This window comes from Solanum dulcamara, chromosome 10 (genome assembly GCF_947179165.1).
Source record: "Solanum dulcamara chromosome 10, daSolDulc1.2, whole genome shotgun sequence".
NCBI classification, from domain to species: domain Eukaryota; kingdom Viridiplantae; phylum Streptophyta; class Magnoliopsida; order Solanales; family Solanaceae; genus Solanum; species Solanum dulcamara.
Window position 1 is genome coordinate 13,788,961 of NC_077246.1, and position 8,597 is coordinate 13,797,557.

The window sequence follows — 8,597 nt, forward strand, 5'->3', positions numbered from 1 at the left end:
TGCTAAATTTATACAATATAGCCGGCTCTTTTAGGGGTACGGTGAATCACATCTATAGGACCATCATAGGCCCGGCGCCATCACCACCTTATTAGAACACATCATCATATATATATATATACATACGTACCTGACCCTTTAGTGAGGGGATCGGTGAATAATGTAGTGAATTGTGCACGACAACGTACCCGGTCCGAGACTCGGTGAAAGAAGTGTTACAGTATACACGAGTAGAGTAGTGAGTAAGTATACACAATCAGCTAACATAATATTGAAGTGAAATGCTGAAATTAAAATGACACAAAGTATTTACGTGGAAACCTCCTTATTCAAGGGATAAAAAGCCATGATGTGTCTCACAGGATTTCTCAATGCTCCACTAACTTCAAGCAACTCATGATTATAGACTCGAGTAATTACAAAAGATTAAACTCTTAATCCTACCAACCTTGTAACATATCTATTACAAGACTAATGTAGTAACTATGATGCACCCATACATCAACAAGCTCTAGTTGACACTCTTAGACAACTCTACCCAAGAGAATACCAAACAAATGATGAAAAGAAACTAGACTAACCTATTGATGATCCAACTAACTAACTCTAGTTAGTTCTACTCAAACTAAAGACTTAGACAAGAAAATGATCTACAATCCTTTATAACTTAGGAGAGATTTGGAATATAAGAACACAAGATACAAAACTCAAAATACAACTAAAGATGATGCATCACTCGATCAAGTCCCTTGTTGAGTATGGGTAATATTCTTTTATGAAATGACTTTTGCTTTGTAGATAGACTTGTTGAAACTGGATTTTGATATCTTCACTTATTCCTTTTATAAGAGAGAGAGAGAAACCTAGGACGCATACCATTGGTCGAGGTTGGTTTGCCCCTGCAATACCATTTAGATTCAACTTTTTTTGATCACTTGACTAGATGATTAATCCTAGTAATAAACTAAAATGTCATGACCCAACTAGGTGATAGGCGTGACACGATGATTATAATTCTCAAGGACTCCAACCAAACCTCTTAGCATATCATAGATGAGCATATATAAGGTAATTAAAACATAACACATCATGAGCTTTGAAGATGGTAAGAATCTCGAAATACTAAGTTCATCATAAATACTTGAAAATCATAAGAATACCTTCTTTAACATATCATGAAATCATAACATATTCATAAATATACTTATCTAAAGGATCAAGATCATGATAAATTTGTTCAGAGAAAATCATGGAAAACCTTTATGATAGCATACTTTACTTTTAAGTAACCTTTCTATTCATTGAAAATCCATAATTCATACTTCATCAATAAACATCATTAAGACTCATAGTTCATAAGCTTATGATGCATGTATAATCTTGAATCATAAATTGGTAATCATAAAGTAATCATAATGTATTGGTCATCTTAAAATACATTGAAAATATGCAATCGAATTGAAATCATGTATGAACAGACCATTAACATTGAATAATAACATAATTGATTTGACCCAAATGCAATTTGATCAAAAATTAGAATTTAGGAGAAATTCATAGAATCAAAGAATTGAGAAAACCTTGGGTCTCCATGGATGAATTCTCACATACCTTGGTAATCAAAGCCCTAAGTGCAAGCTTCTAGCAATGGAGACTTGATCTTGACCTTGTATCCCTAACTTGACTTGGGGAAGAAGAAAGATATTTGGGAGAGGAAATTCATACAGAGCTGATTTTTGTGCTAGGTGTTTAAGAGGGAATGAGAGTTTAAATAGAGTTTTAGGTATTTATAGGTTATGGGGAAAATGACCTAAAACTTCCAACTATTAATATAAAAGAGTGGGTAATTCCCAAAACATCCCTAAGAAAATAACTGAACAAACCCCTGGACGAACCATTTTCACGGTTTGTGAAGAGCTCCACGGGTCATGGAGTGGTCTGTGAAGATTACCTCAGTTAAGTATAGGCGAGGAATTTTGATAGAAGGGGTGATACGCCCAAACTTACAATTCAATTAAGAAGTATAAAGTTGTCTCTGTCAAATATAGAACCCAACTAGATTGGGGTCTAACCCACAAGAAATGTGAAGAAATTAAGTCTACTAGCACTTAAACTCAATTGCAGTCAATATTTCCAAAATAATAAATATGCGTAGATTAAATGGGGGGATTTATTGTTTTAATAATTAAAAGTTCACAGGAACAGAATAAAAACTTAAGATTGTTAACAATATGAGATGGTAACTAAGACAGTGTTTCTCATGACATATAACTCAGTAGTAGTTATATATTGGTGATATTGTATCAGTGCATCTTATGCAAAATATAGCAAGTTATGTACATCTAAACACCTCCTGGACCTATTAAATTTATTTCACTCATCTCCTCCCGATCTCGGAGTGTGTTCCCATCTAACCCTTGCTTTGGATATCAGAAAACTCTCTCTTCTCAAGCTCAATTTCTTAGAAGAAGGTTATGCTTTGAATCTATGTTGCTGTTATCTTTTCCTAATCACTATCCCTCTCCAGAGAAAGTAATGAATATGGGCGAGTTTTAACATATTCACTCATTAAAAGGAAAACAACCTGAAGATAACAACAATGCAACGCTAAGCAGTTACTGACAATCACCTATACGTTTACCTACTTTATTATTGTGCCATGGTTCCCACAACCCTAGTTATGGGGTTTAGCTACTCATAATCTCAAGGAATGAATCAAGAATTAATGTTAAATTCATAAAACAATACTTATGTTTATAGAAAAGAAAACATCAAATCACAAGATGAATAACAAATCAAGAACGAAAAAAGGATTGAATATCGTTTGTATCTTGAAAAGTCACCAAGTATGCTCTCACAATGTTCACAATATGCCAAAACTAATAATAAATGGCGTAAACTCAAAAATAAAATAAGTTCGGGTATTTATAGAAGTACAAAACCTACTCCTAAATCAACTAGGAAAACTTAAATCGGCAGAGTTCACACCTAAGCATCACAATCCATATTGGCCTTTATGATCCGTGGTCATGATCAGTAGTCATTGAATTGGTTCCACCACTGTGTGGGCCTTCACTTCTTCACGAGCAAGTACCACATCTCATGGTCCTGACTACGACCTGTACTGGGGTCCGTAGTGATCTCTTTGGCCTATTTCCATCTTCCACCAGCCAGCCTCCACGAGCTTATATAAGTACAAATTCGGGTATTTATAGAAGTACAAAACCTACTCCTAAACCAACTAGGAAAACTTAAATCGGCAGAGTTCATGCCCAAGCACCACAGTCCATATTGGCCTTTACAGTCTGTGGTCATGCTCTGTAGTGATTGACTTAGCTCCACCACTGTGTGGGCCTTCACTTGTTCACTAGCAAGCACCACGTCTCGCTGTCCTAAATACGGCCTTTACTAGGCTCCATAGTGGTCTCTTTGGCCTATTTCCATCTTCCATAAGCTAGCCCCCATGAGCTTCCATCACACCCTATAGTGGAATCCACGGCCCGTGAAGTGTCATGTGGAGTTACACTTGGTTAAAATTTCAGCACTTGAAGCTTTATTCACCTCTGTATCATGATTGCCACCACAACCCTTACAAGGCACCAAAGTCCATAGTGGCACTCGTAGTCCTTGGTCCTCAGCAAAAATGCATCACATACTCACAAAATCATCCAAACTCATGAACGACTTAATTTTCTTGCAAAATGAACAAAATCTACAGAAATATGCTTGTAATGCACGCTAATTCACTACTAAAAAACCCGTAAAAAGAGATATAAAAAAAGACCTCAACTATTGGTTGCTCGAACGCAAGTGAATTTTTTATAAAGAACTCATGAGGTCGCTAAATAGAGACCTCACGAGGTCCCTACCATTTTTTCTGGAATTATTCACAAAGAGACCTTGTGAGGTCGCTAATTTATTATTTATTTTTATTTTATTTTTTAAAAATAGAGACCTTATGAGGTCCCTATATTATTATATATTTTTATTGATATTTATGTAAAGAGACCTTATGAGGTGTCTAAATATTATTAAATTTATTTAAATTCTTGAATAGAGACCTCATGAGGTCGCTTTATCTAAAACACATAAGACAAATAAGCGATCTAATGAAGTCTATTTAATTTGGAAAAAATATTTTTTTTCCAGAAAAGAGACCTTAGAGGTCGATTTATCTCATTGCTTAAAAAATAAATTTTTTTGAAAGATACCCAGCGAGGTATCTTTTATGCAATTGCTGGAAAATATAATGTGGAAAATTGCTCAAAGTGACCTCATGAGTTCTCTTTTCTGGAAAAAAAACTGGCAGCTTATTGTTTATTTTACCGATATCCACCTGTCATTTTAATTCAATATATATTCTAATCAGCTAAATCAAGCGCAAAGAGCTGCCAACAATATATCAATATAACAAATCATTTACTAAATATTCTCTTATCAACTCAATATGAAAAACAACTTAAAAGTGATTTGAATTTGAATGAATAAAACATAAAAGTCGTAAGTTATATATAATAGAATGCCAAAGTTATCATGTATTCACAAAACACATAATAAGTCGCATAAAACAACTACATGGCATACTCATATCTACTAGGACCACCAACTGAATCTAGCCAAACTCTCTCAGCCGGATCTTGGCTAAGTGACATGACTTGGTTGACTTCTGGCTGAGTCTGACGAAAATCCTCTAAGGCTTAAAGATACTGATTCTGAATTGAACAGTAATAATATTAAAATATACATTTAGAAAATAAGACAACTGTTGTTTAAATTAGTAACTTACATAGGTTTGTTGAGTTCGTGGCTCAACCCAAACATCTACATCTTCGGGATTTTTCTTCTTTCTTTTGTGTGTAGCAATGAATGCCTCAGCCTGAGTTACCAGCCTCCTAATAAATAGTCCCTCATAATAAAACCACTAGTGAAATTTCTCCATTTCAAAATAAATGGTGGTTTAAGTTTGAACATAAAATGTATATAAATTTTATTTTATAAACCCTACGAGTAAATCACATGATTGATATTGTTAAGAAATATGATCAAATAAATAAGATTCATGATAGAGTAATGTTTCTAAGAATAAGTAATTTCAAAAATTACTTAAAATACACTACAAAAAATGAGGGTTTTAACTACGTAAAAAATCGTGGCTAGCTAGTAATCAAATCATGGCTAACATTACTTTGCCACGGTAATTTAGCCACAGTTGCTAGCATGCTTATAAGGGGAATCTCCAAAATATTATCTATGATTTTAGCATCCGTGGTAATATTTAGTTAGCCACGGTTAGGCATAAAATTAAAAAACATTTTATTTTTTAAAAAATAGAATTATTTTTCTGTATTTTCCTGGTATCAATACATAAATAAGGTTCAACAGAGTATTTCTTGCCCATTTTGTTCTTGAAGAAAGTTGCAACAACTTTCAACAAAGTATTTTTTTATCACTATTGGCCTTCCATATCGTAGCATCTACACATCTACCATCTAAGATGCATAACAGAAATGTAGTAGCCTTGGATTTACCTACAAGGCAGCAGTTTGAGGAAATTTAGAGGCAACTCGACAATAACATAGACATGTACATGTCCATATTCTTTCAGAGTTTTCTGTCACGCCTCAAAAGGGTACCTTAGGCATGACCTACACTCGGAGACCATTAATGGCCCCAAGCGAACCACTTAGTCTGATCAATCATTCAATCATACAGCGGAAGACTCGACTCAATAGATAATTAACTCAAGTGGGCATTTAGAAACATCATCATTAATAAATAAATAATAGATTGAAAATACTCAAAGTATAATGTAACTCAACGTTATAAACTCAATAATGAAATCATGGTTTAAAAATAGACTCTAAAAGTATCTTTCTACTCAACTCTACTCTGTCGATGAAGCCTCTAATTGACTAATAAGAAAGTGCCAAGACAAGTTCACGACTACCTTAAAGAACTACTAAATAATAAAAGAATGACCGAAAATAAAGGATCTCCTCTGAATGCAAAGAGGTCTCACCAAAACTAGAGATGTAGATCCTCAACGATCAACCTGTTGATGATCCCTAATATCGTGTCTGCATCATAAAATAATGTAGGCCAAATGGCATCAGTACATAAAATGTACGAGTATGTAAAATAGCTGGAAAGAAACATATGCAACAATACTCAACCTTTGCATCTCAATTCAAGGAACTCACTCTGAAATGACTAAACTCAATAAAGCATGAAATAGAATAACACAGTGCTTTAAAATGATATGCAATAATAAATGCAACTCAGTAAATATATAAAAATATAATATTTTTTCTCTTGGGAAGTTTCTCTAATCGAAAACCATCATTGATGAGCTAGCAATGATGCAACGAAGAGATGTCATTGCCACATCCATCCAATATTGTGTCAGAGTAATGGACATCAACATCTATGGATCCAATCGTCAATTCCTCATTTGGCACAAGAGAGGCGTAGCTTCTATCCTATATTGGCTATGTAGTTGTGAGGTTTGAGTCAATTAAACTCTTACCTAACTCGGTGCTCAATACTACTCCCAAAATGCATGTTCATATTAACAACATCAGTTAGTCTCATTGGACTTTTAATTTAAACATCAAACTCATCTCAAAACATCATCATCATCATTACCTCTTCATCAGTTATTACACCTTTTAAAAAACATCATTTACATCGTCATCAAAATATTTTGCTCAAAATCCTCAACTCATCTCTTCTCTTTAAAATAGGTATAATCTCGACTTAGTGAATGCATTTAAAATAAATATATAATTAAAATCTTAATTCAATTTCAAAATAGATGTTTTAATGTAATAATGCTCAACTCGTTTATACTTAAAATACTCATGCTCAAGATAATAATTAAGAAATTTCTCAAACTCAACTCATGTTCAAACGCTTTCTCAATCAAGATGAAAATAGTCATTCTTTAAATTCAAAATATTGCATAAAAATAATTAATGTAAAAACATTCACAAATCATACTTTAAATAGTCCATCAATGCATAAAATATAAATAAAATCTCACGTAGAATTTATGTGAATGAAAACATGAATCCATACTCTCAACAAGACTCAACTCAAGAAACTCATCAAGGAATATTAAAATATATATACAATAACACAATGGAATTCATATACAACACTCGATAGGAATTATAAATAATTCAAAAAATCAATTCATGGAATTTCGAAACTCAACTAGGGTTCATGTGAATGAAACCATGGACAAAAATCTCAAGAATTCAAGGTGTATAATCAATAATAATTTCGATGCATGATTATATAGAACTCAATAAATAAAAAAACTACTTATTCGGAACTCAATAAAGTAGGGCTAAAACTCAACTCAATTGTTTAGTGATAGAATTTAGATGTAAGGCATGTGGATAAAATTAATCCAATGCTATGATTAGCCTTACATACCTGAAAGATTGATATTACAATTAAAACTCGAAAAATAATAGCTTTCTTGGAGGAAACCTTTGATCTTGGAACCTCGATGCTTGATCTCAAGAAAAGAAACTCTTTTATGAAGTTCTTAGACTGGAAGAACCTGGGAAAGCCTTGGGTGAAGGGCTTCTCTTTGATTCTTGAATTTTTGATTTGAAAATCTTAGGGTTCTTGATGAAGAAAAGGAACCTAGGTTAGTTTTGAGAGAGGTTCTTGAGACTAGATGGTTTAGATTGATGATTATGAGAGGAAGACTAGTTAGTTGGATGATATACATAGTTAAAACACTCAAAAATGACTTAAAATAAGGCTAAAAAGCTTGGAAAAGGATCAAAATAGCCTTAGAGGTCATGCAAGATTTTTCTGATGATTTGACTTCTACGACTCGTAGAAAACACTTTTGGTCATAGCTTTTGAGTCATAACTTTTTATGTTCTGACAACCTCTAGTACAACAGTCATACTGTTTACTCTGAACTCAGAATTAGGAAAACTTGGTGGCTTTGGAAAGAGAAGTCAAAGACCTTTAATTTGATATATCATGGGCCACATAATTCTTTATATTCTAGAAGATATGATTGTTTGAAGTTGACTCAAGTAAAATCTTATACCGAAACTCAATTGGTAAGGAAGCTTTCAACTCGATTTTGTGCTAGAGGATCCTTATGACATTAATTCATCTCCAAATCTATTCTCACACTAATGAATTAACCTCCACACATACATACAATTATGAATCATTCAGTACAACCCCATACCCCTATGAAAGATGTGTCGGTCTTAGCTTACAAAAATTTTGGGGTGTTACATTTTCACACCAAATAAAAACACTTGAAACCTGAACACCAATAACCCAAAAATTCATCACATATAGAAAAAGAAATACAATGTGTAAAATTAACAATACTCCCAAAGGTTATTCAAATTACCAACAAAAAAACGAAGACAATCCAATTGTAGAAAGTAAGGTATATATGCTTTGCACCTGATGAAACACCAGCCAAAAATGCTCAAAGCTATACTATAAATTTTTTAGTGCAACCAAAGCATGATCTAGTGTCCATGCATCTGAGGTGTGTATTATTAGTTGTATTCTACAATTAAATAAATCGATCAGTTGTGTCACCACCA